The sequence below is a fragment of the Salvia splendens genome, chromosome 3 (genome assembly GCF_004379255.2).
Source record: "Salvia splendens isolate huo1 chromosome 3, SspV2, whole genome shotgun sequence".
Taxonomy (NCBI): domain Eukaryota; kingdom Viridiplantae; phylum Streptophyta; class Magnoliopsida; order Lamiales; family Lamiaceae; genus Salvia; species Salvia splendens.
In genome coordinates this window covers 33,085,830-33,103,515 of record NC_056034.1, presented here as the reverse complement: position 1 = coordinate 33,103,515, position 17,686 = coordinate 33,085,830, and positions in this window count along the sequence as shown.

Here is a 17,686-nt window from a genome sequence, read left to right as displayed (position 1 = left end):
TTGCGGCTGATCTTCCCAGCTATCCTTCGTCTCCATCTCGAGCCTTTTTGGCATGCATACTGGTCAGGATAACAACATCCCGACGCCCTTTTCACCTGAATTCTCCGAACATTCCCATACTGGCTAGAATACTTCCCTGCACACTTTAGCAACTGTTTTGCAGAATATATTCCAATTATGCACATTATACTGACCAGTAACCAAGGCCTAGAATACGACTTATCAATCACTTTCATTGATGACTACTCGAAAGTTGGATATGTCTATTTGATGCGTCATAAGTCAGAATCTTTTGAAAAGTTCAAAGAATTCAGGGCACTTGTAGAGACGCGACATGGTAAGACAATTAAGTCTCTACGGTCTGACCGTGGAGGTGAGTACCTCAGTAGTGAGTTCTTGGACTACTTATCAGAGGCGGGAATTGAATCCCAATTGACTGCGCCTGGCACACCCCAGCAGAACGGCGTATCTGAACGAATGAATAGAACCCTCTTAGAAATGGTTCTATCGATGATGAGTTATGTTAAGTTACCTATTTCGTTCTGGGGACACGCATTGCTCACAGCAAGCTATACCTTGAACAACTTAGCATCTAAATCAGTACCTACAACACCACATGAGTTATGGACTGGACGAAAATCTAGTGTAAGATATCTCAGAGTGTGGGGTTGTCCAGCACACGTGTTGGAGAAAGATCCAACGAAGTTGGAGTCTCGTACTGAGGTATGCTTGTTTGTAGGGTATCCCAGTGGAACGAAAGACTATGTATTCTATAGTCTTCGAGATAAGAAGGTATTTGTTAGCACAAATGCTAAGTTCTTTGAAGAAGACTCTGTGATGAATCATAACCCCAGCAGTGAAGTAGCTCTTGAGGAACAGAGAGACACTTCAGTTTCCACAAACAAAGAAGCAATAACAGAAGTACAATCTATACCTGAGATATCAACTTCTGTACCACAAATTGTAGAGCCTCGTCGTAGTGGGAGGGATCCTCGTGAACCAGAAAGGTACATTGGTTTGGGTGAGTCATCTGATTTAGACCTAGACGGCAATGTATCAGACCTGTGGAACTTCAAAGAGGTGATGGCAGATTCAGATAGTCATTCCTGGAAAGAAGGAACGGATTCTGAACTATAATCAATGATAGACAATGATGTTTATGATTTGTTAGTCCTACCTTAAGGTTGTACTGCCATTGGGAGCAAATGGATTTACAAACATAAACGAGGACCTGACGGACGAGTTAAAGTCTTCAAACCAAGACTAGTAGTTAAGGGTTATACCCAGCGAGAATGTATCGATTACGATGAGACCTTTTCGCCAGTAGGCATGCTCAAGTTAATCTGAATTCTTTTGTCTATCGCAGCCTACATGGATTGGGAGGTATGACATATGGACGTCAAGACAGCTTTCCTAAATGGAAGTTTTGAGGAGACCATCTACATGGAACAACCTGAGTTATATGTAGTCAAGGGCAAAGAACACATGGTGTGGAAGCTTAAGAAGGTCATTTATGGCCTCAAGCAAGCATCTCGATCATGGAACATGTGTCTCGACCAAACTGTCAAGTCTTTTGGCTTTGAGCAGTGCCTAGATGAGAGTTGTGTGTACAAGAAAGTTGAAGGTAAGAATGTAGTGTTTATGGTACTCTACGTAGATGACATACTGTTGATTGGAAACAGTAAGAAAATGTTGTCAGGCGTGAGAGATTGGCTATCAAGTCAATTTGAAATGATAGATATGGGAGAAGCTGGACACATCCTAGGCATTAAAGTTCTAAGGAACGGCCAGAAAGGATGTTGTGCCTATCTCAAGAATCTTACATTGATACGATAGTTAAACGTTTTAGCATGCAAGATTCCAAGAAAGATTTTCTGCCTTTTAGCCATGGAATCACTTTGTCTCAGGATATGTGTCCTAAAACATCTATTGAGATAGAAGCTAGGAGAAGGATCCTTTATGCATCAGCAGTTAGGTTTCTCATGTATGCTATGTTATGCACAAGGCCCGATATTTGCTTTGTCGTGGGTATGGTAGCAAGGTATCAGTCTAACTCTGGTCAAGGACACTGGATTGCGGTAAAGAAAATACTCAAGTGTCTGAGAAGAACTAAACAGTATTCTCTAGTTTACCAGGCATCCGAGATGTATCCTTTGTGTTACACCAATTCAGACTTTCAGGCTGATTGGGATTCGAGGAACTCAACCTCTGGATATGTGTTTACTTTAGGAGATGGAGCCGTAATTTGGAAGAGTGTGAAGCAGAAATGCATCGCGGACTCTACCATGGAAGCTGGATATGTGGCAGCATCAGAAGCCGCAAAGGAAGCAGTATAGTTCAGAAACTTTCTTATTGATTTGAATGTGATTCCGAGTATTCCCAAGAGCATCACTGTTTATTGTGATAACTCTGGTGTTGTGGCAAACTCAAGGGAACCGCGTGCCCACAAGGCAAGCAAACACATAGAAAGGAAATATCACATTATTCGTGATATAGTGCGGAGATGAGACATTGAAGTGGTCAAGATCGCATCAGAAAACAACATGGCAGATCCATTCACAAAGGCACTTCCAGCCAGGACCTTTGAACGTCGTGAAAGGATTAGGTGTTCGATTGATCTAAACCTGCTTTCAGTATAAGTAGGAGGATTTTGCAGTTTTGGTATACTCGAAAGCTGTTTTGAGTATTAGTGGGAGATTGTTAGAGTTTAGTATACTGAAAGCAGCTTTTGAATGCTTGTGTATGTAATAACTCTTTTATCCATTTTTACCATTTAATGAGAAAGAATATTTTGTTACAATGTGTTTTGCTTATGTATTGTTTATGTATTTATGAGACGTTGAAATGTGTTTTCCATTTAAATACATAGTTTAAGCAAAATGATTCTAAGTCTTCTGCATAGTTGATAAGGCCTATTTCATGCATCGGTTTGGGGGGTAAAATATAGGCAACTCGATCAGTTTATCGCGCAAGGCGAGTGCTGATTGTGCAGGAATGCCACTTGACCAAAGGCAACAAGGCCAAACTGATCACGATGGCACAGAAGGCGGAAAAAGGCCAAAACTTTGTGGGTTAATCAAGGTGGTGATCAAGCAGTTAGCCGGGGGACCGCTGCATTCCAGAAGGAAGACACGTGAGGCTGATGCATTGGAAAGCGATCCCAATCAGTTATCAAGGACTACATTCTAGAATGGGACACGTATTGGTGAGTAAGCTGCGCAAGGACGAAGGTGAATCCTCATTCGGTTATTGAAGAACCACTACATTCTAGAAGGAGGGCACGTATCAGCAGATGAGACGCTCGATCCCAGCTGAAACGAATATTCACTGCCAAAGTTGCTATCGTAGCTGGAGGTTGTGTGAAGCGCCTATAAATAGACGATGCAGCGCCATAGTGAGGACTTTTATCTTCTTCCTTTTCCTCGCCTTTAGTTTAGTTTTCTGCCTATTCCTGGTTCCAAGTTCTTCCCTAGTTCCAAAATAGTCTAGTTAAATAGTAGAAATGGTCAGTTAGAATGAGAGCTACTGAAGGGAGCGCGACAGAGAAATCAGTACCTGTTCGACGCCGTCTCAAGTTTCCAACCGAGGATTTCTTGGCTTTATTCGCTTTCCTTGTTTCCTGAATCTGTTAGCTTAGTTAAATTTAGTTTTGTTGCGTAGTTAAAGAACAGTTCTTGGTTTGTATTTCGCAAGTTCACAGCACTGTTTAGAGTTCTGAGTATAAAAATCAAAGTCGTTTGCTTTCGGAATTCTTGTTTACTGTTCCAACTTAGTTTAGTTCTAATATCCCTAATCGAGTGTTTGTTCATTATGTTGAATGACAAAATGGTTTGTGGTTTCGTAGCATGATTAGGTAGTTAAGTCCTTATTTCAGCCTGTTGTTTACTTGGTCCGTTATTTGTTGTCAGCATGATGAGTCCCTTGATCAAGTAGTTAGTCTATTTTCTGCCTAGCGTAATCCAGTAGTTTAAAACTCTCAATTTAAAGTGTGGCAGCAGCCGAACCCTGTTCACTAAACACACTCAACGCACCAGCTTCCCTGTGGGATCGACCCCGTACTTGCCGCTTTACTGTTAAAGTAGTGCATGTTTGGGAGTTATAAATGTTTTCGTGAAAGAGAGAGCGCCTTGATCAAGTGGCAACGACTATTGCAAACTGATCAACCCAGTTCAGTTATCTTCCCATATAACTTGATCCACACGCGAAATCTCCCTTCGCCAATAGTAGACGAATTGTTAGCGGCTTTCACGGTAGGTAACTTGTCGGTTCTTGCAGAAGGTAAACTGTTTCTCAACCTAGATAGGATTTGACTACCTATATGTCCGAAAGTTTCCTTACCTAAGGAAATGAACGACGTATGTGTGGTATAGCACTGAAAGGATCAAACAGTGAGATAAGTCTTTCTTGGATATTTACTGAAAGACGAGGTCTCGGTGATTGTCGTTTCTTAATCATTGTTAACGTAACATTGAGCATACGATATTAATTGAAAACTACTTTGACTTATCAAATGGTGAGGGCATTTCGTTCCCCAAGAATCCTGATAGATTGGGTAATGATTATTAATGTCTAAGTGGTGCTAGTATTGTTATTGCAATGAATCGTGTATTGGGAGAGACCAGTATGATAATATCATCAAGAGGTGTTTAGAAAAATGTTTATTATTCAGAAAACTGACCAGTTGGAATTTATTCTATGAATAATAAATAATGTTTCTAAACTAGACCACTCTTGGAAAAAGAAATTAATCAATACAAGTCAGATAGCAGACTTAATATTAATTAATTGATATTTAGATTTTAAACACGGGAAATGATTTGATTAAAGAGGAAGTCCCGGAATACTCGTAATTTCGGTTTGGACGGGCAGTTGGAGTATATCTATAGTGGATGATAATAATATTTAGGATTGGGCTTGAATTAAATTAGTTTTAATTTAATTAGTGAAAGCCTGAACTGTGGCCTAATCTAGTCCTCCACGGATCCCTAGTCTGGCCCAAAATAATTAACTTAATATAAAAGGGAGAAGAAGAGAAGACAGACGTAATTAGTCATTTTAATTTCAATCTCTGCATTTTGAGAGAGAGTGAAAATTTCAAAATTTAGGGTTCCATAGTTCGGTCTTCAATTCTTCTCTAGGTTTTGAGGATTTGACAAGCTTTGCCCACACAAAGGTCAATTCCGAGTTAAAGGGAACATATCAGAAGATCTATGGTAGAGATCGATTGAAGAAAAAGTTCGAATTCAATAACTTGAATTCATACGGTAAATCTTATGATTTTAATTGCATATATTCAAATTGTTTTGTGATTATATGCTTATATGAACATGTTTTCTAGTGTACAATCTGATAAAAGCATGTTTCGATGTAGATCTTTCGATCAAACTAAATAGTTTTTTGTTTATTCTGTTGCGAAAACCAACACCTAGCCCGGTAGCCCGATCGGGCAAGCCCGATTTACTATCGGTTTATAGATTTCCATCCCTAACCCTGTAAATTTAGCGGGCTATTCGGGATAGCACATCGGGGTTGGGCTAAATTGACATCCATGGCGGGGGATGAGCTCACGATGAAAGCACCAATTCCCCTAAGGAGATATGGAAGATAAATCGGAGTCACGATTACCTCGTCGATCAGCCGGAATGAAGAGCAGTTTTGCATAAAAATGAAGAAACAAATGATAAGGCAAAATATATGATTTCATTGATTAATTGATTAAGGAGGACTCCACACATATTTATAATTAGTATAAATATGTGTGGATACAAATTAAATCATATCCAAGCATAAAGAAAAGATATAGTAATCCCTAAAATATCTAAACAAACTAAATGAATAAATGCTTGTATCACTATCCATCACTCATTTTACTCTCATTTAGCTCTCCTAAATTTTTCATTTGCATTCTCAATGAAGAAATGGATCTAGAACAAATTGCTCGTTTGATTGAGTAAGCAGAGCAAGAACAACAACACAAGAATACTACCAACAGTATTAGGCCAACCTAAGCCGTTGTGAACCCATCGCTACATCCGACGTGATCGGAAGGAAGTCGCCTAAAAGCTCGTTCATTATTATTTTTGTGAGCAACCGTAGTTCCCGGATGGTTACTTCCATTGTCATTTTCGTATGCGCTAGAGCTTATTTTTGAACATCGCAAATACATTGGAGGCTCGTGAGGAGTTCTTCCAAGAAGGATTTGATTGCACCGGTCGGCAAAGTATTATGACTTTGCAAAAGTGTATGTTCGCAATCCGACAACTTGCTACTAGACAAATGTCGAATCTTTTTGACAAGTACTTGAACGTTGCGGAAACCATTGGCCGCGAAGCTTGAAAGACTTTTATAGATGCATTCGCAAAGCGTTTGGTGCGGAATATACGGAAACCCACCATCGCCAATTGTCAACAATTGCTTAATCTCTATGAACAACGCCACGGCTTCCCCGACATGCTTTGCAGCTGATAAACTCGAATTTTAACTGTTTTATTGGACTTTAAACATGATCTTTTGTGTGCTTTCATTGTATTATCTTAGAGTTTATATCCATATTTCACTATAAATGTGCTTTGATGAGTTTATCTAGTGTTTGAAGTTAAAATAGGTAAAAAAGGGTCAAAATGAGCCAAGACGAGGCTGAGGTCTACTTCAAACGTTAATCTGCATATCATGATGGGGTCCAAATCTTACTTTCAGACTAACATTGTCTTCATCATCGAAAGATCTTCACGTGGGTACCTCACACGCCCCAATCGGAGTTCGGATGAGAGAGATATGGCCGATCTACGAAAGCCGCGCTGTCCAAAAAAATTTCACGCGGCCGGGTGAATTATTACCCTATAATTCTACCCGGCCGGGTGTCGCAAATTCGTCAGAAACTGATCGAAAATCATCACCCGGCTGGGTGATTTTTACCCTTTATAATTCCACCCGGCCGGGTACGTTGTTTTGGCGTATTTTTATGCCAAAAATGCGGTTTTTTGATGGGGATTAAAAGGAGAAAAAGCATAGGGTTCAAGCATTCTACACCTATCGCCTCCAACACTCACACACACCCCGAAGAACACTTTGAGAGAGAGAATTGAAGATTGAAGACTTCCAATCGGAAGATTGAAGTTGCCATTCCTTAGATTCATTCTTACAGGAGTATCTTAATCTTTTCTTCATGTATTTCGTAGAATCTTTTGTTTCAAACATGGTTTTTATGAAGAACATGAGTATATAAACATCTCTTGTAGAATTCTTGGTGATGATGCACTGATTTCATAGTTTTTATCTGATTGATTTTGTTCTTGCCTTGCTCTTGTAGTTATTTGATTATTCTTGGGTTTATTCCTTTCAATTGCTTGATCACCAATTGCTTGTGTAGGATTAATTAGATTAATCGGGAGATGAAATAATTAATTTGGAAATAAGAATAATGCACACCTTAATACAATAGAACTCGGGAGAGTTGAGGTTTTAAGTGAGGTCATTGACCTAATCGAGCTTTTGGGAGTTAGGAGTTTAGGATTAGAAGGGGACTTCGATCTAGCCCCTAATCTACAGGTTTCTCACCTCGGGAGGGGGTTTAATCTATAATTGTGGTCGGCTTAGTAACTCTAGAGACACCAAAAGGTAAGGCAAATCGATTGGATAAGAGCTTGGAATTGTGCATCGGATCCTTGAGTTCTGCAATTTTCTCTATTTTATCTTTCCACTTCCTTTTTACACCGTGTTTCCTTGTTCTTAATTGTTACTTGCTTACTATATGCTTTTATTAGTTGTTAGAACAAACCAAACTTTTCTTGATTGTCTAGATAGTAGTTGATTTTTGTTCGTGGTAGTTAAGTTGATATAAAATTGTCTCTGTGGGATACGATACTCTTGCTTACTAATTGCTACACTAGCCCCGTACACTTGCGGGTATCACTTGTGTTAAAATAAGTTGAGTCAAGTTTTTTGCAGCGTTGACTGCATGCATTGACAATGGAAGAAATGTCTCACAACATGGAGAGGGACGTACATAGACCTGCCCAAAGTTTACCGAACTGGCGGTTAAAACCAAAACCGTAACCGCCGGTTACAATTCCGAACCGAAACCCTGAAAATTTACCCGAACTGAAATCATCAATTTTTGAATGGTGGTTCGGTTCGATTCAGGTTCAAAAATTTTTGAACTGAAACCGTGCTAGAACCGCCAAAAAAACCGGAACCGCAAAAAACCACCGGAAAACCGTGAAACCAAGTCGAAATCGCAAAAAAACCACAAAAAATCAACGATTAGGAACCGTGAAAAATCGTAAAAAAACGCTGGAAAACTGAAACTGAAATCGGCGGTTTTGGAACCGTAACTGCAAAACACCCTCGCGGTTCGGTTCCAGTTCCGAAATTTTTAAAACCAGAACCGACGATTCCGAACCGTAACCGCCGGTTCCGGAACAGTGGGCACGTCTAGGCGTACACAAGCGGCCAAAAAGGCACCCACCTGATGCTCATCGTAGAGGCGGCTGCTGACTACCACTTACAGATTTGGCATGCATATTTCGGTGCGGTCGAATTGAACAATGATCTCAACGTGCTCAACTCCTCCGATCTCTTCCACCAGGAGTTGAATGGTAGAGCACCGGCGATATCCTTCACGGTCAACCACCGACAATACAACATGGGGTACTATCACCCGAAGTGGCTAACATTCGTGAAAACACTCAACATGCTACAAGAACTCAAACAGTTTTTTTTGCACAGCTATAAGAGACATGTCGAAAAGATGTCGAAAGAGCGTTCGGGGTTCTTCAAGCACAATTCAACATTGTCAAGGCCCTGGGTCGAATGTGGTACGTAAACAATCTAACCGACAACATTTATGCATTTATTGTCCTACACAACATGATTGTTGAAGACGAAGGGCTAGTTGCGACAAATTGGTTCGACGATGATACCTCCGGAAGCTCAACCGCAAGCAGTCCCCCACGTCAGAGTGCGCCGAACCATTAAGCGAGTGCATACGCCGTCAAGCACTTGTGCGCATTGCTGCCGCCCATGTCCAACTCCAAGAAGATATAATCAAATATTTGGGTGATATTTGGCAACGAGTAGGTGATTTCACGAAAATCTCGCTTTCAATTAATTGTAATTTTAGCATTCGGTTTGCAAGATTGTATCCGGAATTAAATTTATAGTGCGTTTGGTTCATGAGATTCAACCCTACAACTCAATTCTAGATGGATAATCATGGAATAATTAGTCACAACTAACCCTTTATGACTAAAATAATCTCACAACTCAATCATAGATTGTATCTTGGTATTATTTTATCTTGAAATCTAAACACCAACAAAGTGTATTAACAAATGATTAAAAGAGATCTGAATGGATAATTTAAAAGTTGTGGATGCTCTAGGCAAAGTTTCATCTTTCCATATTTCTATAACAATACCCGTTATTTTTCACCACCTTCATCCCTCCTAAATAATGGTTTTTCTCAGAGCTCTCAGTAGTTTGGTTTGAGAATTTCTCTCACTAGGATTTTTCTCCTCCTTCTCTCTAGAAATTTCCTAGCGCCTCACTCTCTCTCTCTAGCTTTTCTTCACTTTCCGGCAATTTTCTCCCCATTCCACTCCGATTAAACACTTCCTCTAACCGAGAGCATTCCATTGAACATCATCTCAATCGGTGGAGGTTGGTATTTCTGGCAGCGGTGGAGTGTTGTATTTTCGGCAGTAGCTCCGGCGTGAAGTTTACTTCATTTCCGGCGACTTTCCCCCTATTCCACACCATTTCAACACTCAATCTAACCGAGAGCTATCCATTATATATCATTTCAATCGGTGGAACTTGTTTTTCCAGTGGTGGTGGAGTTATTGTACTTCTGGCACAGAGTACTCTCAGTCACAGTCGGAAACAAAGCAGGGAGCTTTGCCCTGACTGCTGCGTCGAGCGGCGGAGTACCACATCAGCGACGACCATCGAATCCTATAGGGGAGGGCTGCTAGGTCGTCGGAGTATTTTCACGATAAGTATCCCATACCTTTTTACACTGCGATTTTGTTTTCAATTGAGCGTTACTTACTATTCCATTGAGTGTTTTCGATTACAGTTCAAATAATTCAGTTTAAGCTACCCAAACTGAGAACTTTAGGTGTTGTTTCTATCCGTTTGAGGCATTATTGGTTGTGTGTTGATCGAATTTATTCCTTCCCTTCATCTTGGCCGTGTTTTGGCCGAGATTCTGTCCTTAATTTTGTCGTGCGATTTAGCAATCCAGATTAGATTAGCATTCTTGACACAGGTCAAAACGTTGGGAAAGTTTCGGAATTTTCCGGCAAGGTCTCCGGCGCCAACGACTGCTCCGTCATCTTCTCAGCCACCCACCACCGTCGACAGTCCAACTGCCCAACAATTCAAATTTGAATTTCAAATTTGGCGGCTGCTACATTGAGCTTTGGAAAGGTTACTTGGGAAGGTGGTGTAAACCTTGAAATTTGCTAAGTATATTTTCTAGGAGGCGGCTGGCTCCTTGAAAACTGTTGGAGTATTTAGTGTGTCGACTGGACACCTTGGGAGCTGGAGAATTTTTAAATCCGTGGCGGTTGCATTGAATCTCAAGGAATATCTTACTTGGGCGGCTAAGTTGTTGAGAATTCGAGGAGCTCCTTTCTCATTAGCGGCTGCATACTTAGAATTTTTCGAGAATAATAAATCTTAGAAGAACCGTCTGGGGAGTCGGTGTTTATCTTGGAAGTTGCTAAGTCATTAATCTTGGCGGTTGACTCCTTGGATTCTGGAGGAATTTAATTTAAATAATTTTGGCGGCTGCATTGGGGCCTGTGGAGGATCCACTTTTTGGGCGGCTGCATTGGAATTAGTAGAGTCACCTCCTGTGGTTGGCACCTTGGATTTGGAGAGCACCCGTGATTCATTTTACACGTGGCCACCTACTTTGTAGCCACGCACCTCGTGACTCAGTGACCTTTTCACCAAGAATCATCATCCGCGTAGACGACGCACCAGCCACACCAGCCGTGTCTCACCACCCTCTCTAGACGTGACTCAGCATACACGTCAGCTTGACTCATCCTCCACGTTGGAAGTGACTCAGCATCCACTTCAGCCTGACTCTTCTTCCACATTGGCGTGACTCAGCAGCCACATCAGTTTGTGTCATCGTCCACGACAGACGGTTTTCGCTCGCCACGCCAGCCTTGTCCCGGCCGCGACGCGCGCAAATATTCCCTAGTCACCGCTACCCGGCTAGCGCTTACCCTCGGCCGTCCCATTCGGCCAGACGCGCAAGTCGACCTACCGAGAACGGACGCTCTACTCTTAGCCTTTTCTCGGTTAGTCAGGCGTTCACTCTCGGCCACCCGTCAAGCGTTCACTCTCGGCCACCCGCCAAGCGTCCACTCTCAGCCGACCCCTGCGGCTAGGCGCGCAACGCCGGAGCTCCGAGACCCGACGCTCTATACTTAGCCATTTCACGGCTACCCAGGAAGTTCCCGTTACCTTTCCATTTTTTCCTTAATTCCATTCACTTCTCCAATGGCCCCGCAGGACAAGAGCTTGAGCGAGGTCGTCTCCAAGAAAAACAAGAAGAAGGAGAACGATGAAGTGATTAAAGCGGCTATGCGACAACAATACGCCGACTACCTCCATACGAACAAAGGCGGGACGGACGACATCAGTGACCATGACGAAGCGGATTGTGTACCAGAGACACCTGACGAGCCGCTGATCGCACCCGACGAATCGCACTACCAGGAGGGGGAGACATCAGCGGGTGACGAGCGATCCGTGGAAGTACTCCCGGCATTTCACGCATGGCTCAAGAGGGCCGCTCAGTTCGACGTGGACTCGAGATTCCAAAAAGAGGATCTAACCCTTATCAATTATGAAATGATTAATTCTGACCTCCTCATTCTTGACGAACCTGATGTCACCCCCGTCCTTCGCGGATGGGGCTCTTGTTTAATTGGCAGGTTCGCTGGTCGGTTCCCCGACAAGGAGGCTATATTCGACCTAATGAGGCGATGGAAGTGCAAATCACGAGGTACCTTTCACCGGAAGGGGTGGCTCTGGTTCCAGTTTGGAAACGACGAAGTGATGGAAAAGATCCGCCAGCAAAGTCCGTTTGATATCTTCGGGATACCCTTGGTGCTTCAACCTTTGCCGAAGAAGTTTGATCCGGACATGGAACCCGAAGTCATGGTTCCAATCTGGCTGAGGCTGGTGGACTTGCCCCTGGAACTATGGAATCTTACGGCAGTGAGCAAGATCGCCTCATGCATAGGGACCCCGCTCTCTACAGATTTCAGTACCTCGAGGCACGAGACTTTGGATGCCCCTCGCATCCAAGTAATCATCGATACAGCAAAACGACCGAAGGTGTCCCTTACAATTCGGCGTCCAAGCGGTGATTATGTGGAGCAGAAAATTGAGTACGAGTTCATCCCGAAATTCTGCAAAGCATGCAAAACTTACGGACATTTTTCGGATGAATGTCGGGGCAGACAGGAGGCAGGGGACCAGGCGCAGAGATTTGAAGCCTTTCAACGACCGAGGAGCCGAGGAGGGGAGGACAACGTCCTAAGGAACCCACGACAGCAACCGAACAGGCCGCAACACCCTGCTCAGCAGCCAAGGATGAATGCACCGGTTGACCGAGATCAGAGCACGGGGCAGGTAGCCAGTACAGGCGGTCGAGAGTGCTCCAGGTCCAGAACGCGTCCTCAGCAGCAATGGTAGCCAACGGGTACAGTCTACCCGATCGATATGAGAACTGTGATGCCTAGGGACAAAATGCGGGATGATCCGAGGGGAAGGCTTGCCGTTCCTAAGATCTCGGCATCCCCGAATAAGTTTGCACCCTTGGCCGAGGTGACCAGCTCCGGCCCGTGCGAGAATGCGGAGGCTTCGATGGAAGCTCATCTGAGCCTGGCAAACGACATCCTAGCAGTCGTTTTACCGCCTATCTTAGCAGCCTTAGCGGGGAGCGCACCTTTGGAGCAGCCGAAGCCGTAGCCGTGACCCGAGAATCCAGCGGGAGAAGGCTCAAACGGATAACAATGATAATGGGGCAGTATCTGATGATGACAGAGGTACAGGTGTGGATGACAATCCTAAGCTCACCTTGTGCAACGAGAATGAAGTTGTATGTCAGGTTGAGGAAGTTGAGCCCTCGGCGGATCAACCTGATCAGAACATCGTTACAACCAAAAGGGAGGCAGGGAACAAGAAGAAGCAAAAGAAGCATCCTAGAGGTGCTTCGGATTCCCAGCCACCGACGGACGACACGGTCGAGAATGCCTTGGTGTCAGAGACCGAGACTGACTGCGTACCGAAGGCTTCGGCCGACGGACGAGGCCATCCCACCGATACCGGCACCCGATACCCGTCAGAGCCGTGCCGATAGGGACGGAAACCCGGCAGTACACGTAAATCCAAGTCCCGATCCAGATCAAGGAAGAGGGACGTCACCCCCCCATTGGGAGGATGGATTAGATGCTGATCCCGGGGTGTCCCAATGATCATCGCCACATGGAACATAAGGGGATTGCAGCAACTCCCCACCCAAGCTGCTATCGTCGACTTTGTGAGAACACATAAGATCGACGTAATGGGTCTTTTGGAAACAAAGTTAACGAATGAGAACTACACTTTCTTCCTTAAGAACAACTTCAGAGATTGGAAAGTCGAGATGATCGAAAATAGCCGAATGCTTCTAATCTGGAATCCAAGCAGAGTGGAACTCGAGCCGATCAGAGTGGAAGAACAAGCCATCTACGCCAAAATCAGGTGCTTGACTTCCAATAACTCGTTTCATTTTGTTTTGGTTTATGGTTTACACACTATAGTGGATAGACGACCCCTTTGGGACTCGTTAGTGGAGCTTGTGATGCAGGATGAACCGACACTTGTTAGCGGGGACTTCAACAATGTGCTCGCAGATGATGAGAGAGTAGGGGGCACCGTTCCAACCGAATATGAGATAAAGAACATGGTGGACACGTGTGCCTTGCTCGGTTTGGAAGACATCATGTCTACGGGATGCAAGTACACGTGGACGAACCAAGCTATATCGAGCAAGATTGATAGGGCCATGATCAATGACGCTTGGTTCACCAAAGGATACTTGGCTAGTACGGAGTTTTTGCCATCGGGACCGTACACGGACCACTCACCGGCTGTCATTACCATCTTTGGTAACATCGTCTCGTACCCTAAGCCATTTAAATTCTTTAACTTCTGGCTCAAGCATGCAGGCTTCAACAAGCTCGTGGAAGATAATTGGGCCACCAACATCCAAGGGAAGGCTCAATACGTACTCGCCGAACGAGGGAAGGAATTCAAGAAGCATCTCAAGGAGTTCAACTTCAAGGAATTCAGTGAGCTCTCAAAGAGGGCCAAGGAGGCCGGGGATAAGCTCGAGGCGATGCAAAAACAGGCGGACAGGGACACTTCAGACCTTGCACTGCGGGTCCAGATCATCAATCAGAAGAAGAAGACTGCCTACCTTGAGAATTCTGAAAGGGAGTATTTTAAGCAAAAAGCTAAATTCAAGCACTTACTCCTTAGTGACCGCAGTACTTCTTTCTTCCACTCTCTTGTTAATAGGAACAATTCACGCAATTATATTGCATTCCTCTACAGGAGAGATGGCACTATCACGAGGGATCAGGAGGAAATAATCAGCGAGTTCGTGGAGTTCTACTCGACTCTATTAGGTACCAAGAAGGAGCCAGAGCCCATCAACGTGGACATCATTAGGCAAGGCCCCCTTGTGAGCGAGGAGGACAGTAGGGACTTGGAGCTAGCCATCACGGTGGAGGAGATCAAAGAAGCCTTGTTTGACATAGGGAACGACAAGGCTCCAGGGCCCGATGGCTACTACTCGGCATTCTTCAAGAAGCAATGGGAGAGAGTTGGCAAAGACGTGGTCGATGCAGTCAAGGAATTCTTTGAGACGGGCCAGTTGTTGAAGAACTTCAACACAACGGTGATCTCTTTGATTCCGAAGACTTCAATCAACCCAACGGTGGGCGACTACAGGCCTATCTCCTACTGCAATGTTTTCTACAAGATCATCACGAAGATCCTTTTGAGGAGGATGGCGCCATTAATGAACAAGCTTGTGGACAAAGCACAATCGGCGTTCATACCGGGGAGACACATCATGGACAACATCCACCTCGCCCAGGAGCTCATGCGAGGGTATGCGGACAAGAAGAATGCTTCTAACTGTACAGTCAAGATCGATCTCCGAAAGGCGTATGACACTGTGGATTGGGACTTCCTCAGGGCCATCCTACACGGACTGAACTTCCACCCTAAGTTCGTCTATTGGGTGATGCAGTGTGTCACGACGCCTAGGTTCTCGATCGCGATCAACGGGAGCCCGCACGGATTCCTCCCCGGCAAAAGGGGACTTTGACAGGGAGATCCTATGTCCCCTACTCTCTTTATCTTTTGCATGGAATATTTATCTCGTCTACTTGCAGCTAGAACGACGAACTCTAACTTTAATTTCCATGCAAAGTGTACAGGAGAAAAGATTACTCTCTTGGCCTTTGCAGATGACCTTATGCTTTTTAGTAGGGGCGACTACATGTCCATGGAGATCTTGGCGGATGCTATGGAGGAGTTCTCGGGCTGCTCGGGATTGGAGATCAACAAGGACAAGTCTAACCTTTTTTTCAGGTGGCAAGCTGCCAACAAGGGACTTGGAGGAGATCAAGAGCATTTTTTGCTTCCCGTTGGGTTCCTTGCCGGTGAAGTACTTGGGAGTGCCCCTCGCGTCGAGCAAGCTCAACATCATGCACTACATGCCGCTAATCGACAAGATTGCATCCCTCACCAAAAAGTGGACAGGTAAGAATCTTTCATATGCCGGTAAAACTGAACTTGTGCGCTCTGTTTTGCAGGGAGTCGAGTGCTACTGGCTACAAGTGTTTCCCCTGCCGGCGAACATGAGGGATCGGGTTATATACATTTGCCGAGAGTTCCTTTGGGGTACGAAATTCCCCCCGGTGTCTTGGAATGATCTCTGCCTACCGAAGGATGAAGGGGGACTCGGCTTTCGGGACCTTGGGGCATGGAACAAGGCTCTACTCGCGAGGAACTTGTGGAACATTCACGTGAAGAAGGATTCACTGTGAACGGCGACTGTGGCACCGATTCGTGTGGACGGACTTTGTCCCGCCAAAGTACTCCTTCACTACTTGGCAAGCCCTCAGAGGATGACTTCCAACGAGGGACAGACTGGGCTACAAGAACATCGACCAACGTTGCCCCTTGTGCACGGCGCATACGGAGTCCGTGGACCATCTTTTCTTCAAATGCCACAAGACTTGGGCAGTTTGGAAGGAGATCAAAGCCTGGCTGGGACTTAGGAGGAACATCACTACTATCCCGAGTGCCATCAAGTGGATGCTCAAGGAAAGAAGCGGTGAGGCAATTATGGGCAAGGCTAGTAGCCCTCATTGCAATGGTCAGCCTGATCTGGCGAGGCAGGAATGCCTTGATATTCGACGGATCAACATTCGAACCAAAGCACCTGGTGTTTGAAGTGAAGAAGGTAACATACGCAGTCTTATACTCCCTTTATCCGCATGATCAAGTGACCGAGCACTTGGGAGTCTAGCGTTGCTCTCGGCCACGAGAGTACTCTTTTTCCTCCTAGGGATTTTTTCCCACGGGGTTTTATCTCTAGGAGGTTTTAACGAGGCCCTACCCTACCTCCATCGGGGTAACCTGGACGGAAGTAACGAGTACAAGCACACATTCATGGTACGATATACCGAACCTTTTGGAGTGGATCCCATCTTGAAGACCCTAGCCGAAGTAAAGTCTTATGTTGTATTTGTTGATGTATTGATATTATGTATTGCTCTTCGGTTTGTTTTACCATCTCTTAGGGCTGCGTTTCCCAAGAGTTTACTCCCCCCCCCGGCCTACATAGCTTCGGCTTTTAGGCATGTATCCCTCAGGTATGCCGGTGTCCTGCTTGTACTTTACTTTTCGCCTTTATATTCCATTCTTTGATTCACCAAAAAAAAAGGGTTTTTCTCTCTCTTCAATGCCATTGGCCTTCTCTCATTCTCACAGTAGAGAGAGGAATTGAGTTTATGTCTCTCTCTAAAATTCTACCCTCTCATGTCTTTATTCCCCTTATCCTATTTTTTTTAACTAGCATCAATCAATAATTCAATATATATTTGTAAAGACTAAAGTCCCAAAATGGTCCTTCACATATTGCGTTTTTTTTGTCCAAAACATTATCTTTTGAATTATTCGGTCCCTCACATTTAAAATCGGATCACATTTGGTCCATTTTGGACGGTTCCGTCAAATATTTGACGGTTTTAATTACCGGGTCACAAATCCATCACTAATTCGGAGAAACTGATCCGTCACTAATCCGTCACAAAATCTGTCACTAATCCGTCACTGGGAGAAAAGATTTCTTCCCTTTCCCCTTTTCCCCCAACCCTAAATTTCTCCCTCATCAACCATGCTTTAATCAAAATCGCCTGATTTTACCTCCAATTTCTTCTTTTTTTAGTCTCAAATCCACTCACCAATCCATGGGCTGCGCCACCTCCAAGCCCGCCGATTCTCCGGCGGTGCTTCTATACCGGGAGCGCTGCTGCTTCCTCGACGAAGTCGTACGGCAGCGTTTCGCCTTCGCCGAGGCTCACATGGCTTATCT